This window comes from Motacilla alba, chromosome 4, assembly GCF_015832195.1.
Source record: "Motacilla alba alba isolate MOTALB_02 chromosome 4, Motacilla_alba_V1.0_pri, whole genome shotgun sequence".
NCBI lineage: Eukaryota > Metazoa > Chordata > Aves > Passeriformes > Motacillidae > Motacilla > Motacilla alba.
In genome coordinates this window covers 38159781-38184663 of record NC_052019.1, presented here as the reverse complement: position 1 = coordinate 38184663, position 24883 = coordinate 38159781, and the positions used below count along the sequence as shown (strand labels likewise).

At 35.9% G+C, this 24883-nt stretch overlaps 1 long non-coding RNA gene across 1 annotated transcript in view; it reads left to right on the top strand.

The window, feature by feature from the left end:
• The first annotated feature begins 9956 nt into the window (after positions 1-9956).
• LOC119700794 overlaps positions 9957-24883 on the top strand; it is a 41210-nt gene continuing 26283 nt past the window's right edge. Inside the window, exons 1-3 of the long non-coding RNA XR_005256882.1 lie at positions 9957-10041; positions 11907-11963; positions 17229-17340. This is a non-coding gene — a long non-coding RNA (uncharacterized LOC119700794). The remainder of the gene's footprint in view (positions 10042-11906; positions 11964-17228; positions 17341-24883) is intronic.

The window sequence follows — 24883 nt, the reverse complement described above, 5'->3', positions numbered from 1 at the left end:
TATATTAATGGTCACAAGCACATACCATAATGCTGGAATGACCAAGACAAGAAAGAACATGAAGAGATTGTTAAAATGGATCATGTTTCACAAGATAAAAATTAATTTTAATAACACATTAACTTCCTTTTGAATAAATATTTATTTTTCTGTGTTTGTGTATGTCTTTAAATGGAACCAAAACCAGGGTTGTTACAGAAGAACAATTTAGAGGCTCAGACTTTTAAATTTCATTTAATATTGAATTCTGGACTTTCAAAGATATTTATACCTCAAAGATAGTATCTCTTGCTATTTCACTCTTTGGTCCTATTCAAAGTAATAAAAATGTAAATAAGTGCACAGTGCTATCATCATTTTCAGTTAGGCGCTTTGTAAGTCAAGAAAATCAAATTAGATTGAATAACTAGTTGAAATTTTTGAATCTTTCTCTCTCAACCGCAAGAAAAAAAAACCCCAAAATATAAGGTAGCTCCCACTTGTTTTTTTATGCTCATGAATTATTCCTTTTTAATACTGACTATGTAAAACCAATAACATTCCTCAACTCAACATTTATTTGCTATATAAAGCTTCAGCAATAATGTGTTTTCATCTTTCATTCTACTTGAGTTGATTGAAAAGTTTTACATATTTACCAAGCTCACACTTTGCCTGAGTTAATGAATTATGCAATTAACCATGAATGCAATTTCCTGCATTTTACAGTAATAGCTTTAATTGTGAAGTGTGATGCTATATAGAGAGAGCTCATTCATAAACTACAGAACACATCAGAACAATTTCTTATGTGGGTGGGTATTCTTGGGCAAACATCTCAGATGAATATGGTAATTTGTCTAATAAACTATTTCTAGTCAATTTTTATGCAAGGGTAGCATTCCTTAGCTACCATATTTTCAGGAGCATTTTCATCAGGTTAAGCATGAGTAGGAAACCAATGCTATCTTCGTATGTATATTGGAAATATTCTAGTAGATTCATTTTTTTCTTCCTTATGGTAGGTTTATAAATACACATGGACATGAAGAAATTGGCAGAGTATATCAGTAGGTGTTTAGCCCTTATAATTCTACTGTGAATCCTTTAGTGTGGTCATCCTCAATGATGCTCAGATTACTATACTGACAGCACTAAATTCTTTGTGTTTTAAGCTAAGAACTTAATGAGAAGGAGGTCACAAAATTGTTTATTTTGTCACTGAACAATTCTAATGCAGTAATACAATTACAAACAATTAGTGTTTTAATTCACATTACATTTAGTTTGAAACAATTCTGTGATCACTAAAAAATTAATAGCTCTGAGCACACTGTTTACAGAGAAAGGAAACAGAAAGACTCATGCAGAATTCAAGAGAGCAGGGAGCTAGGCCATCATGCAATACTATGGAAAAATCTTAAATTTCATGTCTTTTCTTTTTTGCAACCTTTATTACAACATGTTCCTGTGCTAATTTTGGCCAGCTGACTTTCTTATCTTTACCTGGATTCCATTTACTCAGAGTCAGTGTATAATTTACAGTTTAGACTTCAATGGTTTACCTAATTTGCAAAGTTGCACTTGAGATTATTATCTACAGCCAGTTTCTCTTTGTATCAAAGTGCTCATTTGCTCGCCTCTTAGACTGTATTTTGGCTCATCTAGTAGGTCTTTGTATATTTTCTGTGATTAAGAATATTTGATTAGAAGTGGTTATGATAAATTCAGAAACATGGACACACTTGTGTTGTGCTTGGAATGGTCAAACAGCCGTTTCCGAAGTGCTCCTGACACTGGCTGTAATGTTGGGCACAGCCATCTCAAAACATCTTGTCTTTCATCACCTGGTGTCAGTACAGTCCAGCCTGCTATTCAGCTGCCTGGCTGGCTGATTTGCTCTGGGAACCTCTAGCCTCGCTGAGAAACTGAGGACTGGACACCCTTGGCACAGTTCAGAAGCCTAAACAGAGACATTTGTTGTCATTCAGGATGCTCAGGACAGCCAAGAAATCTGCATGGTAGTCAGGCAGATGAGTAGTGGAGACCTGCACATGTCCAGGTGTCTCAGATGACCTTGCTTAGGTATCAGGGGATAGCTGAGTCCAAACACCATCTCTTTGTGACACAGTGAATTATAGAGAATTAAAGGGATAAATTGGAAAGGGACTCTGCAAGATGGTACTTTTCTAAGACCTAGAAACCATGGATGTCCATTTGCAGGCTGCCTTCTGTTTACTTCATCCATATTAGAATCCCTGGTTATTTAGAAAGCTTGTTCCAATTGACATTTCTTATCCCCAGGCTTCAAACCTCATTTTAATATTGCCCATTATGTTTTAAGTTATTTTGCCTTTGTAGCATATTAATTGAGCTTAGAAGTACAAAATTTGCATTGGAAAGAAATAAACTTTTGCTTATTATTTTTATGCAAGTAATTTATGAAAATTCCACCTTTTTTTGTTTGTTTGTTTGCTCGCTTTTAACAATATCTTGCTTTAATAATGAAGCAACAGCTTGCAGTGAATTTTCTGGTAATTTTTGTTTTATTATTTAGTGGCCTGAGGCAAGGCTGAAGGTAGTAGACATTCTTCCAAAGCAGGGAGGAGCTGCAGTAATGATAAATCTCTTTGGTATTATTGCTGTTATAAGCCACTTTCAAAAGTTTATTATGCAGACTTGCAAGTATGAAAGCACCCAGATATTTAAAAAAAATAATTTTTTAAAATATATATTTATATATATATATATATATATATATATATATGCCCACACATGTATAACAACATTTTGTAAAGTCTTAATGCTTTCCAGCCTACATCTGAAAACAATTGCCTAACTATTTCATATTTTTTCAAATCTTAGAACATGTTTCTCTTCCTTGAGCATTAGGTTTTTCTCAGGCTCCAGATGACTGTAGAAGAAGCCATTTTATTATTTTATCCTTTTACTTGAGGATGAATGCATGGTAAATACCCATCTTTGTTTTTCTGTAACCATTACCATTGCTCCCTCTGTCCTCTTAAGTCTGTGTGAAATTGCCTAAAAACTTTATCACGGTAGCTGCATTAAGTTTAGATTAAAGTGGTTTTTTGTGGATACAGGAATTTCTGCAGCCTATATGGTCTTCCATCTCTGAATAAACTAGCTTGCATGGTTCCAGTCTGAATGATTCCTAAGGAGAAAAGTTCTGTTTCGCTCTGGGGCTTTTCTTCCTGTCTTTCAGAAAGATGCATATCTACTTGCTCATTTGTGTGAAGTGTTCCATGTGGTCCACTGGTCCAGCTTTACAGTCTTTATTTGCAAAGTTGTAGGCTGTACCACACAAAAAGAACACTTTAGAGAAGAACACTTTTTAATGTATTCTTTTTTAATGTGCTCTTTAGTGTATTCTTTTAGTCTCAGAATGGTTCCTTGGTGAAAAGATCACATCAGTTGCTAGACTAAAATTACAAACAGAACATATCTGAGCTTCATTAATTACAATAGGAAGTCAATGTTTAACACAAGTAAAAAGCTGTGAATCTTTAGGTAAGACAAACAAAGTCTCACTGAAACAGTGGTAAGACTGATTCGATCTGGTCTTGTATTTAGGCCCTCAGCCTAAGACATTCTAAATCCATGTTTTTAAATATGTGTCCTTTCTTGTGTCACATAATGAAAGGTATTTGTTACACTAGTCATATTTTTGGTTCTTCTGGCTACTTTTTGTTAATTACAAGAATATTGCCTGTGCAGCAATTCTGTCTCAATCTGTGTTCACATCTTCTGCTTTCAAGATCTCAACCTTACTGATGCTACTAGGTCATTCTGAACCCAGCTGTCTTCAGAATTCTCCTCCACTTTTTCCCATAGCAAATATAAAATGTCTTGGATTGAAGTACCTTCTCATCCTCTACATCTCTGGGAAATCTTTTAGCAACAGCTATGCATTTACTACTAAATGAAGTAGTCAGTAACTAGGAATTTATTCTGAGCTGAAAGATTCAGTACTACAGCTATGTTTGGCTACAAAACTGTGTCTTCATTTATTTTTTTTTTATTGCTTTGTCTAATTCCAGTGTCCAGATGGTTTATTTTAGTTCTTAACTTTTATGCATGCCTGACTGACTAAATATTGATTTCTGAAATGTTCAAACTTCCAAAATCTAAAAATACCACCTTGCAATGTGAAGATCATTCTTAGACATGCTCTTTTTTCTTGCTTGTCTCAGCAAAATCTTCCCTCAGTGCTTACGTAATGTGGTTTTTAGAAATGCATCAGATGTTATTAGAGAAAAAAAACCAGCACAGGTTAAACTGAAACTGCTGAAGACTTCAATGCTTCTAACATAGCTGATGCCAGCAGAAGCTGTATTCATTCCTTGTTGGATTCTGATGGGACCCCATCTCCAAATACTAGCAGGTTTGAGCCTTATGAGTATTCAGTCAGTCTGGGCTATCCCAAATTTAGATTTAGATGGTAGATTGATGAAAACAGGCTGCTACTGGAAGTGATTAGAACACAGTATTCAAATTACCTGTTACCTGTCCCTTTACTCAGACTTTCAGTCGTCTAAGATTTTCCAGTAATTAGTTTTTAGACTCCCAATAAACTTCCAACAAAGTAGTGAAGGGAACAAGCTACCATGTCATGACATATCTTAATGAAACTTACTTTTATGATCATATATGATAGCTGAGTTACTGTTCCCACCATAGAGATAGTTTTTAAGTAATTAAAGTAAGTTGATTAACAGGATGTTAATATTCAATACTCTTGGGACAGAAAAAATATACTGAATTACTTTTAGATGAGTTACGATTTTTTGTAACTGTCATATTTGCTACAAGTTGTATATTAAAGATTATTTTTTTCCAAATTATTGTAAAGGCTCTATTATAACAAACCCCTCACATCTGCTGTCGTGCAATGTTGATAGCAGCTGTCAAGAGTAGTAAAATAAAACACTTGTTAAAGAGCAAGTGTGATCAAAGGAGATTTGAAACAGTCAAACTTTTAACATAGTGAGAAAAGTGAGTCATTGTAGAGCAAAGATATGTTGGGGAAATAGTGGCATACTTAAACAGATTCCGCTATTCACCTAAGTTACAATTTTCTCTGAGCAGGATTCAGTGAGGCAGGCGACAGCAAAGAGAAAAAGATACTCAAAGATCAATGAGAAGAATGGATGTGCCTGAGAACTGGATGCTTAAGAGTGGTGAGACTTTTAAAACTTTGATAGCTTAGAAACTTCATCCCTTAGAAAAAAACCTCAACATTTAATCTTGTATGCTCTGGGAAAAAAAAAACAAAAAACAAAAAACAAACAAAAAAAACCCCACCAGTATGCTCAAAAAAAGCAACCTAATATCAAAACAGCTAGCAGAAGCAGTGCTAGAAAGATCTACAGAGAAACCTTACCAGAGTCCTGCATTCTCAGAGTCAAGAGGCAGAAGTGATCTGAAATAGGAGAAATAAGAAATTAAGGATTTTTAAATGCAGGGGATGGAAAAGTAGAGATCAATTGTACCTTTCAATTGTAGTCTGACCCACTCTCTAATGCAGTGCATAGTGGGACCATGGCCTTGAATTCTAGAAGCTTGTGGAAGAGTTAGTGAAAGACCTTGTAATAGGTAACGATGACATTAACATCAGCTATGTGATAACTTGGTAGCTAAAAAAAAGTAAATTCACATCAAATAATAGGGAATTACATATGAATGCCATAAAACTGTGAATCTAATCGGCAAAGGGGCTCAGCAAAAGTATGTGGAATGCTTGCGTGTTGTAAAAAATACCAACCAAACTGGTTAGAATGTTTCTATCTGAATTTTTGCTTTAATGATTATTACTGGTATTAATGGTTAGTGTGGATGTTAATGATTAATGCAGTTTTTGGTAGGTAATAATAAGTGTATGCAAGATTTCATAGCATGAAAAATGGCTTTTGTAAAAGAGATGGAAATCCAAGTCCTTGCTCTTTTCTCTGTATAATGGAAAGCAATCCTGGGAGTGTAAGATGGAAAAGAGATTTGACTTTTATACTGCACTGTCATAAAGAAGGTTAGTCAATCCTGAATTCCAGCTTGTTTTAATAGAAAAAATGAATTTTTATTTTGATTGTATTGAAATTATTGTATGAGATTTGTTCCAAACCAATTTTTTTTTTTAATTAATTTTCAGAAATTGTCAGGATGTAGAAGAGTGTTTTGGATTATTGTTATTGCTGCAGTCATACACATGAGGATTCAAAGCACCACAACTTGCAGTCGGGGTCTAGAGGGAATCTGTGCCTTACCTCTGTACAACTCCCTCTCCCTTTCTATGCTTTGGATTAAAACAGCTGAAATAGTTTGGTTCCCTTTCAAAGCTGTAGTCACTGCAGCCTGGGGACAGCCTGCCTTCAGAAAGCAGAATATCAATTATGCTGTGCAGAAAACGTGTGTTCCAGAAGCTGCAGAAGTAAAAAGAAAAGTGAACTGCAGGTGGAAGACTGAGTTACATGTCTAGTTTTATGGCAAGGACGGTAGAAATCCTTAAAGCAGTATAGAAACAAGTGCTGTAGAAGTGGTCTGTGAAGCAGACTGGTGCTAGGTCCTTTAGCACTGCAACAGCTAACAGCAAGGATAGCACTTAGGAATGAAAATCCAACCAAATCAACTTCCAGGAACTGATAGCAGTAAGATGTAGACAACAGTGCACAGTAGCCCCATAATCTCTACACAGGCCTTTTACTGAAAGGGGCAACAAAGTGTCAGTAGAATAGCACACTGAAGTGGTGACACTTCAGCCATGATTTCTCCGTTAGAATAATTCTTAGAAATAGGTCATGCATCAAATAGTACCATTTCTTTAAGCTTATAATTTCAATATTTATGAGCTGATTTGAATCCCAAATTAAAAAAAAAAAGAAGTGCAGTTGTGCAGCTGCAGCAAACAACTTATCTGATGCATAACTAATTGCCTGGAAAGGTTCAGCTGATTTCCTTGCCTCTCCTTCCCCTTCCACTTCATTCCCTATGCATATAAGTTGGAAGCAAAGTTTCTAAAATATAAGCACGTCTCATAAATTCTGCTAAATGCTCACAAATCAATTTCACTTTGAAGAAACTCTAAGATATGGAAAACCACAAAATCAGTGTGAGATAACTGCCTTTAAATTCTTTTCTTGTTCAAAGTACCCTGACTTGTGTTTACATTCTGCACCAGGTCGTCTCAGGTCTTGTTCTTTTCTTGTTGTTTTTGGCCTTTTCAGTTCAGGAGGAACAATGTGCTTGGCTCTGTTTCATTTTTTGTTGTTTTTGACTTTCTCTGTTATGTAACTTTAGCTGGTCCTTCTATCTTTAAAATATTGCAATATTTCTTGTTACGTATTTTTTTCAGCTTCTAGGTACATCTCTTAATTTTTAAAATATATTATTGTATCCCTGTGCAAAACAAACAAAATTCTGTCATTGCTTAGTAAATTCAAAGAGTTTGGCTGGAGATGGTAAAGAGGGAAAAATTGCAGCTCTAAATCACTCAAGAATTTTTTTATTTCAAAGAGTAGGATTTTAAATTCAGATAGTTTGGAGTTATATATAGAATGATTTCACTAGTATCCTTGCTGGTGAAGCTTCAAAGAAAAAAGTCACTGCAGTGATCTTCTCTTAACCAGAAATGTTTCACCATGGAGTAGAAGACAGGAAAAGGTTTTATGGGGATATTGGCAGCAATCCATGCCAATTTTCTCACCTTCTCTATTCAGAAAAATAATTTCTTTAAGATAATTGAATGGATGGATGACTAGTATTTCACCGTATGAAATTTCTATAGATAAAATTCCCAAGGCATTTTTTGAAGGTTAAGTTTTTGTTTGTGGTTTAGTGGGGGTTTTTTGTTTGTTTGTTTTTTAATTTAAGGATTCAAAAACACTTCTATCAGTTTCAAGCATCTTTGGGAAGGTATAACTAAAGGAAGAATAGGGGGCAAGGAAAGTGTTTTAGTATATTTTCCTTTCTACTAAATCTCTAAATCTTAGAGATTTTGAATTGTGGCGGGAAAAGATTTTGCTGACCTCGAGGGAGCAGAAACCAAAATAGTCCTGTCACCCTGTAAGGAGAGCTAACCTGTCAAAACAGCAAAGAAGTGCTACCAAAACAGACACACTTGATAGAAGTGTCAAAGAGTTATTAAAGGATATGCAACATTTTGTGTAGGGCGGATCTGACTGTGGAGAAAGAAATACCATGATTGCCCAAGAAGTTCACTTTCCTGGAGTTTGGTGTTTCTGGTGCTCTGGGCTGCTTTGCTGAGGAAGGTATTTCTCACTTTGTCCTGGAGCAATTTCAATCCATGTTTCCAGGTTCATGCTAGACAAAAGACTGTTGATATTTTTTGTTTAATATCTTAGCACCCTGTGTTCAGCCCCGGGTTGTTCTGCAACAGACTTTTCAGACACTAAAGGAGCTGCCATGATATCCATCCAACCAGCTTATTGCACCACCCTGAAAGCTCTGCAGTCTTTCTGCAATGAAAGTTAAGTTTTTGGAGCTTGATGCACTTATTCCTAAAATACTGCTGGCTTTGTGAGAGATTCAGCACTTTGATTTATACCTTGACATTTCTGTCAAAGCATACATCCTTAAACACAAAACCAATCATTGTTGATTCACTCTTTTAAGGTTATTTTTTTTCTTATAATTTCTTTGATCCTGGGCAACTTTTAAAATAATAGCATTATTTAAACACTTAATAGATATTTAACTCTGTAGGGAAATCTCCAATATACCTGAGCTTCTGAGAGCATAATTATTTCCATGACATCAGTGTTGTAATTCTTAAGTTTTACCTAGTGCTAGTGAGCTGGGTAGCCTGGGGGTTAATTAGATTTTGAACATTAGTTAGAACATGTTTTTACGCCAGAAGAACCTCATGCCCATGTGCATTGTGAACATGAAAAAAAAAAATCTGTCTTTAAACTGTTTTTTTTTTTAAATTTAAACCATGTTTGTAGCTAATACATAAACCCAAGGCATTCACCCAGCAGGTTTTAGTTTTGATAGCCTTCTTTGTAAAGTTTTTGCAGGCATTTCCTTGGAAGAAAATAGATTTATACTACCAGACATTTATGGATGTCTGGATTTCTGATGAATGTTGGTCAATACTATATGTTAATAGTATTGGCCTAAATAGCCAAAGATTAAATTAATTCTCTGATATATAATCAAGCACTTAATTTTAGTTGTTTTTCAGATTATTTTCAGAAAAACTAACATTTCAAGGCATGTGTATTTCAAAATCAGATATAGTCCAGTTTTGTGGTAAAGGTTTTTTTTATTTTTTTAGTTTTTAATAATGGAATTATATTCCTGTCTATTGAGCTAAGAAAGGAGAAATCCTTTCCTAGATGCCCATCATTTCAATAATCACTCATGACTTTATGTAGTTGTTCAATAATGACAAAAATGGTATGGAGCAAGGAGGGCTGGGGGTTTTATTAGAAAAACCATAATAATGCTACAATCCAGTCCTCTATTTGTGACAATGCTGTTTCTCAGTATTTTTGTTTTAGGAATTTTTAAAGTACTATTCTAAGGTGACAGAAACATAAGGGAATATAAGTGCTTTTTCTAGGTTGTTTTTCTAGGTTTTTCTATGGTTATAGGTTTTCTTTATGTGATATATTGGAATTCTTTGGAATGCTTATTTCCAACAATTACATTAACAAAGATCTTATTGTCATGCAGAAGTGGTATGTCTCAGATCAGTGTATTTGTGAACTAAAGCTATGCCCTCTACTCTGAATTTTCTATTCAGAAAAGAATTGGACCTTTTTTTTCCCAATTATATTTAAATAGGAATATTAAATTAAAGTTGCATTCCTGCTGGCTTGGCAGAGAGTAGGCAAGGGACTCTGGGAAGGCTTAGTGTGCCACAGAGTCTACAAAGAGTTTGCAGCTTCTTTTTTCCAGAAACACACTTCTAACCTTTATTTTCACATTATGCTCTTCATAGATCTCTTGTATCAGCATGTAAAAATCCTTTTGTTTTAAGACCTTTGACTCTCTTTAACTTGAAGAGAGTTCATCCAGAAACAGGTAAGTATAAATGTTTCTATTATAGTTCTATGAACAAACATTGTTTATTTGAATGAATTCATTCTTCACTGAATATAAAGCAGCCTTTTAATGTTAGCTCTTTTGCATCTCTCTTGAGCAAATCTGATCTAATTTATGCAAAACATAATGGGACACCTGTGTGTGCTGGATAAAAACTAGAGTATGTAATATTAGATGGAGAGATTTCACATCCTAAGCAGGGGAAACAAGCAGCAAAGATCTGGAATGTCTTTTAACCTTTTTATTGTTATTTTGTAATTAAGAAATCTCTGAAAACAAAAATCTGTAGGACAGCTTTAGCAGGTAATGGGTGACCAGTAAAGAAGTAAGAAGTATAAAGAAAATAATTTCTATGCTGTTTTGCCAAAGCATATGATACATTTTTTAACCAGTTTCTTATGTGTACTGAAGTCCATCCCATGCAGTGAAACCTAATGGATAGACAGAAATATTAAGAATAAAGTAATTGACTTCTGATTACTTTGTCAGTGTCACAGGCAGTAAATTGGAAATGTCTTAAAATGTTTCACTGACTGTGTATCAAAGAAAGATTATAATAGAACCATCTGACAGTTTTTGATTTTTCAATGAGAAAGTGATCTGTGGCTTTTTTAAGAGTACAATATTTGGTATTTAAAAATTTCTTAATTTAGATGGAAGAGGAAGAGATGAAAGTTCGATCTGCAGGTATGGAACCAGCTACAGGTTGTTCTAGTAATACAGTTGTTTGAAGAAAGACCTCAGTTTTAACTTCCATTTTTGGGACATTTTTAAGCCTCCCTTTTTTGGCTTTTTGTTTTTTGTTGTTGGTTGGTTGGTTGGTTTGTTTGTTTGTTTGTTTTTTGTGAGTTTTTTGGCTGGTTGGTTGTTTTTTTCTATTTCTGGGTCCATTATACTGTTGAAATTATTTTCCTATATTATTTATACAGGGGAACCAGAATACACCTTAGGAGAATTATGTGTAAAAGAATGATGATGGGATAGAATTTCACTGAATATAAGATAAACTATGACAATTTATTTAAGAGGGGATACCTCAACAATAAGGAAAAAAGGCTGACTTTCCTAATGCATCTGTGAGTCAACAATTTGATCTAGGCTGAGAAAAATTAAATATGACCCCAAGAAATATCACATGTGAAGTATCTCCACTGAAGATCAGGGAATACAGCCTCTATTACTTATAGAACTAATAATTTCCCTGTACTATTCATTTCTTAAGAAAAAAGAAAACAAAATAATCAGCCTGTCCTATTGGGTGAAATTTAAAGCAATAGAAAACTGAGTCTGCAGAAGTATAAGGGTGGTATCATTGCTTCTGTAACTACTGCAAATGGATAAATGAAGGGTAAACAGCTATAGAAGGTAAGGAACAAAGACTGCATCAAAGTAAATAAGCATAATTATGTGAGAGCTGAAAAGTACAGAAGGTTTCTTCACATCAGAGAGAGAGGTTACAGCTCCCAATAAGTGAAGTAAAGGCCAAAAAGATTATTTGTTTTTAAGGGAGAGTTGAACAAATTTACCAAAGGAAGTGTGGGTCGTGTTGCCTGTGAAGGAAGTTGTCTGAGATCAATGCAAGGGAGCTGCCTTCTGATCCTGTAGCAGTGGGTTGAGGTATTCCTCTAGGCTGCTGTGTATTTCTCAGAAAGAGGGACATCATAATAACACTTATGCAGTTACAGAGGCTTAAGTGTGTCTGAAAAACAAATGTAAGATGTTTTAAAGTGAAAACATTTCTTGTAGATCATTTTCAGCAGAGGAGAAAGGCACTGTGGGGAAAAGACTCAGCTTTCCCATGCTTATACTGTTTGTTATCTCCATTTTTTTTCCTATTGTCACAGCTCTTGGAGTCCTCTTGGTGGAGCTGGCTGTGGATGCAATTTGTTTCTGTTGTTATGGTGAGTATGCAGAACACTGTATGGGGGAGAAAACTGAATTTCACATAGGAAAAGGCTGTAATTGCATCTTTCCCTACCCTCTCATCCAGAGCAAAGTTTTATTATCAGTTTCAATGAGAAACAGGTGGATACCAAGCTCATTAGAAGTGGGGCTGCAAACAGCTGCTTTGGAGAGGAAATAGAGAATATAAAAAAGAATAGTGTTGTAAACAACAAATTGAAATATTGTTTGAGTGGGATCAATACGTGCTGGATCCAGCAGTGCTAAGGCAAAACACAGATTTCACTTCATAAAGTTTATTAGTTCTTCATTCCTTTTTACTTTCGAGTAGTAGTAAAGGATTGATCAGTTGTGGTTGGAAAGATGGACAGAAATGAGCTGGCTTGCCTCAGCTACAGCTGTGGGTGGTTGCAGCAATGAGACTAGGAATCTACTCCAGTTATGGTTGGGTCTCTCACCATCTGGCCTTTTGGCTCTGTAATATGCTGACACTGCAGCATCTTTGTGAACCAGCTGGCAGACATTGCTATGGCTTCCACCTTGCTCCCAAGAACAGAATCTGTCAGTTTCCAGCAGTGACAGGAAAATGCAAGGCTGTGTTCTAAAGCCATTAAAATGCACTAGGACAACTCAGTCCCTAACATACTTTCCAGAGCTCTTGAGATGGGATATTCTCATTCTACAGCTCAGTGTTTATTTTCAGCGTATATATTAAAAGAATGCTTAAATGCAAAGCTGATGAATAAAGAAAAGGCAACTTCTCATATTAAAAACACAAAGGTAAGGATGAACCTGGAGTATGTGGAGTTTCATGGGTGGGTTTTTTATTTTGGCCGATAACTCAATGTATGTCTCAGAGAGACACTATGGCCAAAATCATCATAGCAACTACAGGCATCAAAGGACAAGATATTATTTTCAATGTTCAGAGCATCTACAGTACTTAACATGAAGATGAGTAGAACATTTTCAATTTCTCAGTAATAAGTATCTCATGGGAATATTATAAAGCTCAGCTAGTTAAGAGTCAAATGCCTACTGTGTTTCCCCTTACTTCAAAGTAGTTTTACAATCTGTCAAGAGATTCATGGTTGGGAAATATATATTACTGATAAAACTTTACCAACTGAACCAAGAATCTAGATGGCCTAGCTCAGAGTAAATGCTTGTTCCATCCTGACCATGAACAGGATCATTAGACAATGCTCAAGTTGTCTCTCACATGCAGCTGGTCTTTGAGATGCAGACAGGCTTGCTTATAACACACACAGTGCCATACTCAAGTACTTCAAGCTCAGAGGACTCTGCAGTATTCAAATACTGTTTTTCTCATTTTACAACTGAGAAAAAAACCTGGATTTTCAAAATTAGGCAAGTATTTTTATTTTAGAGTTTAGACTTTATTTTTTTTAAGAGAAGGACAATTCTCTTCAGCCTCATCTATGGTCTATGTACAAATCTTCCTAATCAAGAGTAGTTCTGGTTTTAAAGGGTTTTTCAGGCCGAAACTGGTGTTAAAAATTTACAATGTTTCTTCTGATGGTTCTTCATTGTCAGTTTAGTTGACTAATGTCATTCAACCTGTATCCTTAAAATATAGTGTTTATCATTAGAAGAAATGTTTTCCTGTTTCATGTTAGCTAGGCACACAATGTAAATAAAAATGTTTAAATCAAATTCATCTGAAGTCTTGGAACATGTTAATCTGGTTGCTCAAAAGCAGTGATCACTCTAAGAGGCTGATATCATTCACAGGAATTTAACTCATTACTGTGAAAAAACTGAACAATATTAGAACTGATTGAAACTTCATTATATCAAAATCATAAGGATGATCCAAGGGCTGGAGCACCTCTCTTGAGCGCTAAGACTTGGAGTTGTTCAGCTCGGAGAAGAGAAGGTCTCTAGGGAGATCTTACAGCAGCCTTCTGTTACCTTAAGGAGGCTGCAAGAGCTGGAGAGGGACTTTTCACAAGGGCATGGAGTGATAGGACAAGAGAGGGACAGCCTTAAGATGAAGGGGGCTAAGTTTATGTTAGATATTAGGAAGAAAACCTTTACTGTGAGGGTGGTGAGGCACTGGAATGTATTGCCCTGAGAAGTTATGGATGCCCCATCCCTGGAAGTGTTCAAGGAAGGGCTGGGGCTGGATGAGGCTTGAGCAATCTGGTCCAGTGGAAGCTGTCCCTTAGTGGGGGAGTTGGAATGAGATAGTCCTTTTGGTCCCTTCCAATGCAAACCATTCCATGATTTTCTGAAAAAACTGATGTCTGTAATTCCCACATAGAATCAAACTAAGATTTCTGTTGACCTTACTGAATAAACCCTCTCCCTAGTCTTTGTTGTTTGGGATAATAAGGAATCTTATAGGCCCCACAAATTACATGCTCTAGTGGCTACACACTCAATATTTTGCGCAGTTACATTGGGGAAATACTTTTCTAAATATAAACACACTCTGACATTCTGAAGAATGACTGAAAGGACAAATGCAATGTGTTATGTTTGCCATAGGAAAAAAAAGTGATGTCTTAATTGATGTGTGTTATGTGAGGAGGAATTAAGAAAAGAGTCCAAACTGTACCACCTTTCCATAATTCAGGTAATTTTGTAGACATAGTAGGAATTTGAGTGCATTTCATGGAAGATTGATGTGACTTTCTGCACAACTGTTTAAAAAGGATGTGGTATATTTATCAGAGGCCAATTCACACTAGTAAATATGATCACGTTAGAACAAATTAAATGTATTCAAAAGAGGAGAAGATACCTTTTCTGTGACTTTTCAAGAGAATCTATTTGTTATGTTGCAATGATTAACTATAGTGACAATAAAAAATATTGAATAATGTCAAATTTTATCTGCATCGGGGCATGGATAACTACAAGACAAATCTCTAGAAGCACTGGAGAAAGCAATGAAGAAACACATGCAGAAAAATACTTGTCATTCAAAATGTCTGCTCTCACTAATGACTAAGTAAATATGTTGTTACTGGTAAAGCTATTGAAAAGCAGATGAGGTGGAGGTAACAATCCACAGCCACAGCACAATGTATTGAGTTATTTATTATTGATCAAAACTAGCCACAAAAAATAATTATTTAATAATTTTACCTTTTAATTGATGAGGACTCTTCAAGTCTACTATCCTTTACTGTTTTTTTTTTTTTTTTTGCACAGAGTGGCAGCTCTGGATTCTCGTGGAACATTCTTACCATAAAGTCTTAAAAAACATTAATCACCATTTTGCATAAATCAATTATTGTAATGTATTCAGTTCACTTTTTCCTTCTAGATTCTTCAGTTATTCGGAGATGAATGTTTCATGACAGCTTCTATTTCTTGAGTTCTGCTTTCTGTCTTTATATGATAATTGAGGCAGTTATGATGCTATTTCTGTAGAAGACTCATTTGGGTTTATTTCTCCCTCTCTCTGTATAGTTTATGTATTTATGCTTGTTACCATTGAGTATCTGAAATTGGGCTAATCTGTATCTAATGGAACTGTATACTTTAGATGAGGAAATTCAGGCATTTTCAGATACATGTCTACACTTGACAAAACTTTTCTACAGCTTGTTTTGGCATTGTATTCTCCAAACCCAAGAGATTCTCTAGATTTTCTTGAACATGAAACTGCTTTGAAGTCCTAAAAAACAAGAATATTTTTAGTCATCTATGCCTAGAATTTTGTGCATTATGCCCAGTGAGACCATTACCTGAAGCTCATTTATTTCTACTAAGATCAAAATAGAAAAACAACAAAAAAAAGAGTAAAGTCCACAGTGCTTTCCCAAGGTTCATAAAAGGAAAAATGAATGGTGACACATCTCACTGGAATCAAATCTATATCTCAGATTCTCCTCTTGCTGGAGAATTTATGAGAAATTTATATGGCTTGAGGGTCTCATGCTGATAAATTATAGATGGAGAAAGCACAGAAAGAACAGCAAATATTATGTTGAGAAATTTGTTTTGTTCTCAGTGTCAAGAGGACTGGGGTGTTGTCTTGTGCTTTTTGGAGGGGACTATTTTGAATAGTCATGAGCTTTCAATAAATTTTCTGTAACGTGCATCCCTCCTCACCTTTTCATTAGATGCAATTATCAGATAGAAGTGTGAAAAGGTGTGCAGTGCTGTGTGTTGCAGGAAATTTGTACAAAGGGTGTAGCTACATAGAGAGTGAAGGGGAGTTTAGGGGAAATAGGACAAGTATGTGCTGACAAACCACTTGAGAAGTGAGAGGATAGGAAGGAGATGTAATTGGCCCCGAGTCTCCAGTGTGCTCTGCATCCTGCACGGGACGTGCTGAGAAATGTAACTGGAGGGAGCCAAAAGAGGGATTTTTGTGCAGACTAAGCTCTTGCATTAAGACACCAGCCTTTCTAGGGCTCCTACACAGGAAGAGAGAGAGAGGAACAGGAACACAGAGAAAGTAAAAGAAGCAATTTTCCTCCAAAGCATGATTTACAGCAGGGGGAAAATATATTCCCTGCTGTACTGTAACTTGGGGCATAAACTAATCACAGTGTGTTTATTTTGATGTAGCATTTTTGAAATTATGTCAAAGTTTTCAAGTGAGTTGTGAAGATTTTCCTCTCAAAAAATTATTCCTTCCCCTCACCTGTATATTTGATCACACATGTATTTCTCCTGAAATATCATTTTACACAAGTGAAACTGTGTTTTGGTTCTTCCTCTGGGTATCCTCTGAATGTTAGAAAAATTGATGACCAAACCTTGACAAAGGCCATTGACAGTATTTGTTGTGAGCAACATGCAGACACCCTTCTCATCCTAAAGGGGATGCTGCAGTCATCTGCTTGCTGTTGACCTGAGAGGTATCCCACTATTCCAAGGAAAAGGCTTATGTGAAAAGTGTTACATGATTTAATGCCCTTAATTGCACATAAAATTCTCTTTGAGATAATTGACAGGTTCCTAAGCACAAGCCACAGGTCTGGCTCTCACCACTGGGCAGCTGCCCAGCAGTGCTGCTCACTGACAGTCCGTAACTTTGATGTGGTCAGGGAAAAGGCACTTTGCAGGAAAGAGACAAGAGAAATGACATGTGAAAAACTATCCTGTAGCATTCTTGGAAATGACCAATTTGATTTTCTGGCCCAACTGCTGGTAATGTTTGTTCAAAACTGTGAAATATTTTATATGTCTTTTGCATCATGATTTCCTATGGCTTCTGCAGTTCAGCAGCTGTAAGAGGTGGCAAGAAATCCTTAGCATAATGTCTGATCTCTTTCCAGGTCATCCTGTAGCGATTTTTAGCAGGGCCCACTTTGTCTCTCAGATGAAGTTTGGAGATTGAAGAGAAATTAGAAGCATCTGAAAACGGATTGTCATACTCTTCCATGCACAGTAAGTTACCATTCATGAAGTCTGAAAAATCACACGTCTTTTATATTATTAGAACAGTGAGTTAAACATGATTTTCAAACTGTTTTCAGTATGTTCCTACGCTAAACATAAAAGAAAATGGGCTTGTATTCTTGTAAGCATCTGGGAGAGAGAAACTCATATGCTTAGTGTACCTGAAAAAGCCATGCTGCTGCATCTATTAAAAGAAAGGTAGGGAGAAGATGTCATGTGCACATTTCACTTGTATAGTTACTATCAAAACTTATTTCTCTGTTTTTGTGTAAGAGTCTTATTTAGCTATGTAGTATACCCTTCTTTTCAAAACTATTGCTTCCTGTTTGTAAAGTGATACTAAGACTGCAATCCTAAGTACTCAGTGAAAAACCCAATAAAAGAAATATTTTGGCAATTATGTACCATATTTTTCAAATTGCCATTTACTAAGTAACATCATGACAAGCTGTTAACAAATGAATTAAAGACATATGGTAGCCTTGTCTTATTTAACACATTCATCCATCATCACATTCTGCTATCATTTAATCCATTATATCATGTTTGTAAAGTCAGTACAAAGTGTGTATATATATATATATATATATATATATATATACATACATATATAAAAATAATTTTATAATTTGAAGGCTCTTTACCATCCAGAGTACATTGCCCTTATTAATACTTTTTTTGGTTCCTAAGGGTTGCATGCTCTGTTACTGATAAAGAAGTCAGCATTTAATTTTTGGAAGTTCATGGTGTTCTTAAATTGTTTGACCAGTACTGCCAAAGCCTTGGAAGTACAAATATTTATTATACTTGTATAATGTGAGAGAAGCAGTAACACTGAATGCATTAATTATAAAATTATCCATGGTAGCCTCTTGAAATAAGCCAGAGGTAGCTGTGTTTCTTACACACAGTCCTTTTTTCCTCCAGTAGAAAAACAAATCTAAAACTACTATTTACATGAATAGAACAGTAAATTTAGTTCTTATTTATGGACATATTAACTAAAAAATTAAAGCAAATGAAATGATCATTGAACATAAAGTCTGACAAATTGACTTCTTAAATTTTCCACTTCTCACTCTTCTTCAGTCTGGACTCAGTAGTATAGATGATATTATCTACAAGAAAGCAAAACAGATATGCTGTAACTCTACTTCTTTGATTTTTGCCTTTGAATTGCATAGATAAATACAGTTTGGGGCCTCTCATTGCAAGAAGGACATTGGGGTGCTGGAGTATGTTCAGAGAAGGGCAGCAGAGCTGGTGAAGGCACTGGAGCACAGATTTTATGAGGAACAGCTGAGGAAGCTGGGATTGTTCAGTCTGGAGGGAAGGAATCTCAGAGCAGACTTTATGGCTTGGCTCTCTACAGCTGCCTGAAAGGAGGCTGTACCCAGGTGGGGGTCAGTTTCTTCTCCCAAGAAGCAAATTATAGGATAAGGGGAAATGGCCTCAAGTTGGGCTAGGGAAGATTTAGATTGGATATTAGGAAAAATTTCTTCAAAAAAGAAGCATTGGAACAGGCTGCCCAGGGAAGCTGTTGAGTCACTATCCCTGGAGATTTTTATAAGATGTGTAAATATGTCACTTAAAGCCATGGCTTAGTGGTGGACTTGGCAGTGACATTTATCAGCTGACTTGATGATTTTAGAGGTCTTTTCCAACATAAATGACTCCATGATTCTGTACAGTGTAATTGATTCAGAACTGAAGTCAGGAATGGCAATAAAATTACTTTTGTTTTTCTCAATGCAAAAGAGGTGGAAGTAATTGTAGTCTTCTCATGGTATATATTCATTGCAAAAAACCTTATTAAGTCTTCAGATATAAAAGATTTTGAACTTTGGATTAAAAACAGTTCATGCCTCTTGCTTGGCAATTTTGTTTATTGTGTGGTATGACTTACACATGAATGCATGCCAACTTGTACATTTCTGCCAACAGAGCAAAGACAAGAATTAGAGCACTCTGTATATTATCAAACAGGGATAGGCATGCTCTCCTAGTCCTTAGGACTCAGGCTGTTCATGTCAGGCTGAGTCAAATGTTTACCCACTGCCAAACTCAGTTTGAAGCACCACTGACACTTGAAGAAAATTAGCCACCATCTCTAGGTAAACAAAATATGAAGAATTACATTTAATTTCTTATCCTGTACTCACTGCACAAGATGTTTTAATGATGAATGCTCATGTATTTTTCTCGTACATAGTTTAAGAAACACAAGAGTAATGCAGCCTATTGCACTAGGTTTATTACTGTTATTCAAATTTCCTCTGGGAATTTTATACTGGAGTCCTCCCCTAAAATCCTAACATTCATTGCATCTTATTCTAAGCAACTGCCCAGATGATTGTGCATATTTAATATAAGTATATATGCACACATACCTATATATTTCTATACATTCTATATCGCTGTATCTATAACTAATTTTAGAAACAAATATATGACTCATTTCTGGTTTTCTCCCTTTAATTCTTCTTCATCTTTTCTGCCATCAGGAAAATGGTTTGGTTTCAATACTGCACTTAGAGACAAATATACAGACATTTGATATGAAAAAGTAGAGTTAAATATCTCTTCTGTCAGTTCTGTCCCCTGGGCTATTTCTGCCAGAAAACTGGACAGCAGCACAGACATGTCTGAGTCATCAGGGAAGAAAGAGTTTCTGTAAAGTCTTGGACAGCCACATGAGGGAGTCTGACCTGTATTATTCTATCTATTTCAGCATAAATCATGCATTCTTTATTCAACAGCATTTAAATAATGTAGACTACATCTCTCTTCTTGTAGTTGCTGGCAAAACCTCCATTTAGCATCTCTTGTTTAGAATGTAAGTAATAGTCTGAACAGAAGCCAGAAAACAGAGCAGAGAATGGAAGCGTGGTCATTATTTTCCCCAAAACCTCCTTCCTCCTTCAAGAGAGGGAAAAAAAAAGCACCTATCATCTCTTTTGCTGACTGACATCATATCTTGATTATCACACCTCATGTATTTTTCTTTCTCCAGTATAGTAAAGTGAATTGATGTTCAGAATGAACACAATAAATGTGCATGTAAATGGTCTGAGTCCTGCAAACACTGTGATCTGCACTATTTCCAATCTCAGGCTTTTGCTCTGCTTGGGGACTAAAGTGTCTTGGTATCATAGTAGTAGTGTGTAGAAAAGTAATTTTAATAAGTTTCTGTAGTAATCGAGATCTCTGCAATTCCCACAGTAGCTGGGATATTCGAGCTGGTAATGCATTTACAGATAGAAAATAAGTAGGGCATAACTGGAAAAGGCTGTGAAAATTAATACAGTGCAGTAAAATGAAAACTTGTGCATACATCTCCTCTCTCAACTCAGCTTGCTTTGAAGATGTCAAAAGAATTTATGACTCCTTCCTCTGATCTTGTCATTCCTTCCCTTTGAATTCCCTTTACAGTACTATGTACCACGTTTTCTCCTTGCTGTTTAATCTCAGTCCTCCTGATATTCTCTAAGTTTCTAGCAAATAACATGGTTCTTACATGCTTGAGAGATACTTCTATTCCTTCTCCCATGCTGTCATTTTGTCGTTTGGGACCATTGTGATTATAAAATATAAAGCCACTTGCTTTGCTCCTGCAAAACTGTTTCAAAATTCCTCTTATTTGCATTGCATCCAAAAAGCAAATAATGAGTAGACAGGTGGGGAAGAGAAGCATTTAATTTTATGTATTTAATAAAACAATAAGGAAATTTATCTAAGGCAAAGTATAAATGATGTAGTTAAAAACCACCATGCACTTCCTTGTGAAAACCTTCTTACATTTTGTTACTTCACTTCCTCCGTGCTGATAGAATGTAATCAAGATTCCTTTTTTTATTGATCCTTTCAAAGAGAGGAATCCCAGCAGTAAATTCTCAGCTTTAATTTGTCATGTGTGCCTTTGCAGAAAGCACCATTTGCTTTACATACCTTGGGTGCATCTCTGCCCCTGCCTGACCCTGACCATCACTGACTGTGTGATGACACATTTTCCTTCAATTTCTGATGATGCAAATGCAGTCAGTGGAGTTGGAGTCACTGCTGGGAACCACTGGCTGTTTGATGACTACCTGTGTTATACAGCAGTCTTTCTCCTGACCTGCTGGGGAAAGCAAACAGCCTGCTTTCCCTAAGAGGAAAGGGCATCCTTATTTTCCTAATTTGTCCATTTGCTTTTCCCCTTTTTTCCACCACAGGCAGACTATTTGTTTTGGTTTGTTTTGTTTTTAAAGCCCTCTAGTGAGATGCAGAAAAAATAAGGAAAGTGAATATCAATGAGAAAACATCCATTCCTGCATTTTTAACCACACAAGTTTAATGTTTGAACCACTGTGGTGGTGAGGTTTGTCTATTCTCTGGAAGGTTATTATCTTCTACTATTAAAATTTATAGTCACATACTAAAGTACAAAACAGACAAAGACTTCAGGCAAAGTCATATGTAAAGCCAATTATTTCTAAGTATCTATTTTAGTATTTTTAAGTTTTCACTTGTAATCACAGATTTTTGTAAAGAAAATACATATTTGAGATCTTAATATGAATTGAATTTGCTATTCCTAATTAGAGTAGATGAATGATAACTTATTGATATTTAGGAAGACCAAGAAAGAAAAAAAAATATCTAGAGATTAATCTGATCTAGACACAAAATCTTTGTTAATGATAAATACAATCTGCAGCTCATAAGTAAATGGAACAGCAAGAAATTTTGATGTTATTGCTAAAAAATATTTTTCACTATAAAATTCTAACATTTTAATTTAAAGTTGTGACATCTGTCTTGCAATGGGAAGACTGAACAGTATAGCTAGAAAAGATAATATAGAATTGTAAAAAAAAAGTGATGGAATTGGAGGTTAACAAGTTGGAAAAATATTGTAATGGTGGCTCTTATTTTTATTTTGCTTCTCATGAACACCAGGGTAATATTTTAAGATATAATTCTTTCTCCACAAATATTAATATACATTTTGTTACTGATTTTAAACTGAAGCAAACAAATTTCAGTTGTAGAATTAGTGATTGAATGGCATTTTTTCTGCTTCTTTGTTAGATCAGGCACACCATGGGTTTAATGACGACACCCCAAGGAGGAAGAGGCTGGTGGGTACCACACAGAGGGCTGTCAGTAATGAAGATTAGTATTGAAAAAGGGCATGGGGTCTTAGTTATTAGCTGAGTGTCATCCTGGTGGGTTCTTGGGTAGATCAGGATATTTTGTAACTATTCCTTATTAACAATGTCAGGCCAGCATCTTACTGGGAACTCGCATGCTGCCTCTTCTCATATCATGGCTCCCTGCTAGGAATCCTAAAGAGGATCTACCTGTTCTACACAGCCTCCTTGAAGGCAGAAGCTATTTCTATGTCAAGATTGGACATCTGGATGATAAGAAGGGTTTCCTGAAGTTTATATAGTCATCTTCTACATGCAGACAATGGATTACACTTAGTGCTAGCTGCCTAGGGAAACTGGTGGGAAGTAAGCAGGAATGAGATGTTGACTGCAGCCCATGGGTGCAGTAATCTAACCCCAGGGACATGTTCTTTTGCCATTCCACATCAACTTTTGTAATGCCAGAGGATGCACTCAAAAGCTGTGGCAAAATATGGCCAGAGAATTTGGCTCAGTTGTGCTGAAGGAACTGGACCTTGATGCTGTGGACTGGACCCTGGATAGGACGCATCTGTGTCCTGGTCCCTTTGTGGCTGAGGTGGCTTTCACAGGTCCTTCAGGCAACTTCTTCATGGAGTTACTTGGCACTTGGATAAGGATTGCAGAATTGTCTGTGAAACAATTACTGTGAGCAAACAGTTTTTGTTTTGTTTTTTTTTTTTTTTTTTAGGCAAAAGGGCTGCTTATTTCTATAGGCCATGGCAAAACATAGAAATGTTTTTTTCTGTTTACATACTATTTTCATGTGTATGTTAATCATGGCCATTATACAGCATTCATGAAGTTTCTCCTAGGAAGTGAGAGCAAGTTTTTATAATATTCCTCACTAATATACAGGAAATACTCAAAATCTCATATCTGGCATAATTTTTTGATAGTAAAATGATCTTTTTACTGAATCTTTTTTATTAGCCCTATAGGATAATTTCATTCTAAAAAAAAAGCCTCATTTCCTGCCTCAGTAGTCAAATTGCAGTCAAATTCTGTGTTTTCCCATAGGAGAATATTTTCTCATATAGGAAGAGAGCTAAACTGATCAATGCTTTCTAAAATAGTGAGAACCTCACCCGAGCTTACAGGTGAAGAACAATTCCCACAGGCTGGCACAAGCAGACTTTGCTGGTCAGCCAGCTCTAGGATTGCAGAAGAAACCCTCAAAGAACCCCCTGCTGAAAAAGGCACGTGGAGTGAAGTCTTCTGATTTTGGGGTAGCTGATGACAAATGAGTATCTTCATCTCTGCAGACATTTTCAGCCTGGCTGTGGGGCTAGCAGGGAAGCAAGGAACCTGAACAATCAGCTCACAATAGCCTCGCCAGAACTAAAGACTGTTGTTAGTCCACTTTTTTGCCAAAAAGAGAAGAATAACATATTTATCTGAGAAACAGTCGGAGTCAATATGCTTCAGCTCAGTATACCTGAGACAAAATTTTCTGAAGTTACGTGTTTGATTTGCTATTGTGCATTACTCAGTCAGAGAAAAAAGTATTTCAGAAAAGAACAGTTATTTCCTGTCTATGCCTCCCTACACAAAACTTTTATTTTACTTTGGTCTCTACTTTTAAAGAGCTCTACAAGAGTTAATTATAAATATCTTGAGGTACACATATTGTCATTTGAAAATTCAATCTTTTTTTGGCACTCATTCCACTATCAAGTTATAAAATATTAACAGCATGAGCAGATTACTATTGCTTTCTTGGCTTTAAGAACATGTTTTTAATTTTTGAATAAGAGGAAGAAAACAAGTGCAAGGAAAGTTGAAGGTTTTTTCAAAAAAAAGAAAAAGAAAAGAAAAAAAGGTCAAGTAAGCCATAGGAGTATCCTCATATGATTATTCTGACATTTTCTGACTCATAATCTACTGGGTGTTCATTCACCTCTTGCAACTTGAAAGCGTCCTTGAGATCTGTAACTTCATCTACATGCCAGGCTGCCAATTCTATGCTCTTTAAAGTGGAATTTTCATTTATGCTGAGAGCTGAGCTGCATGGGGAGTAAAAGTCAGGAAATATCAGAACTTTAAACGATATAAAAGAACAGAATTGCCTTTGATTTGACACTAGAAATTAGGACTTGATCTAGGCATGATCTGGGATCCATGGTGGGGTTTGGGCCATGGGGTTCAGGCCAGAAAAATAGAAGTAAGCTTTTTATTCCTGAGAAAATTATCTAATAGAACAGGAAAGTACTTGTTTGGGTTGCTTTCAGCTCTCTGAGGGGTTCCAATCTGATTGAGCAGCAGTGGGAACTAGAGGGTTAGAGCACAGAGAGAGTCACGAACCAGCAAGAAGTATGGCTGTGGGTTCCTGCTGACCTTCTGTAGCCTGAGGAACG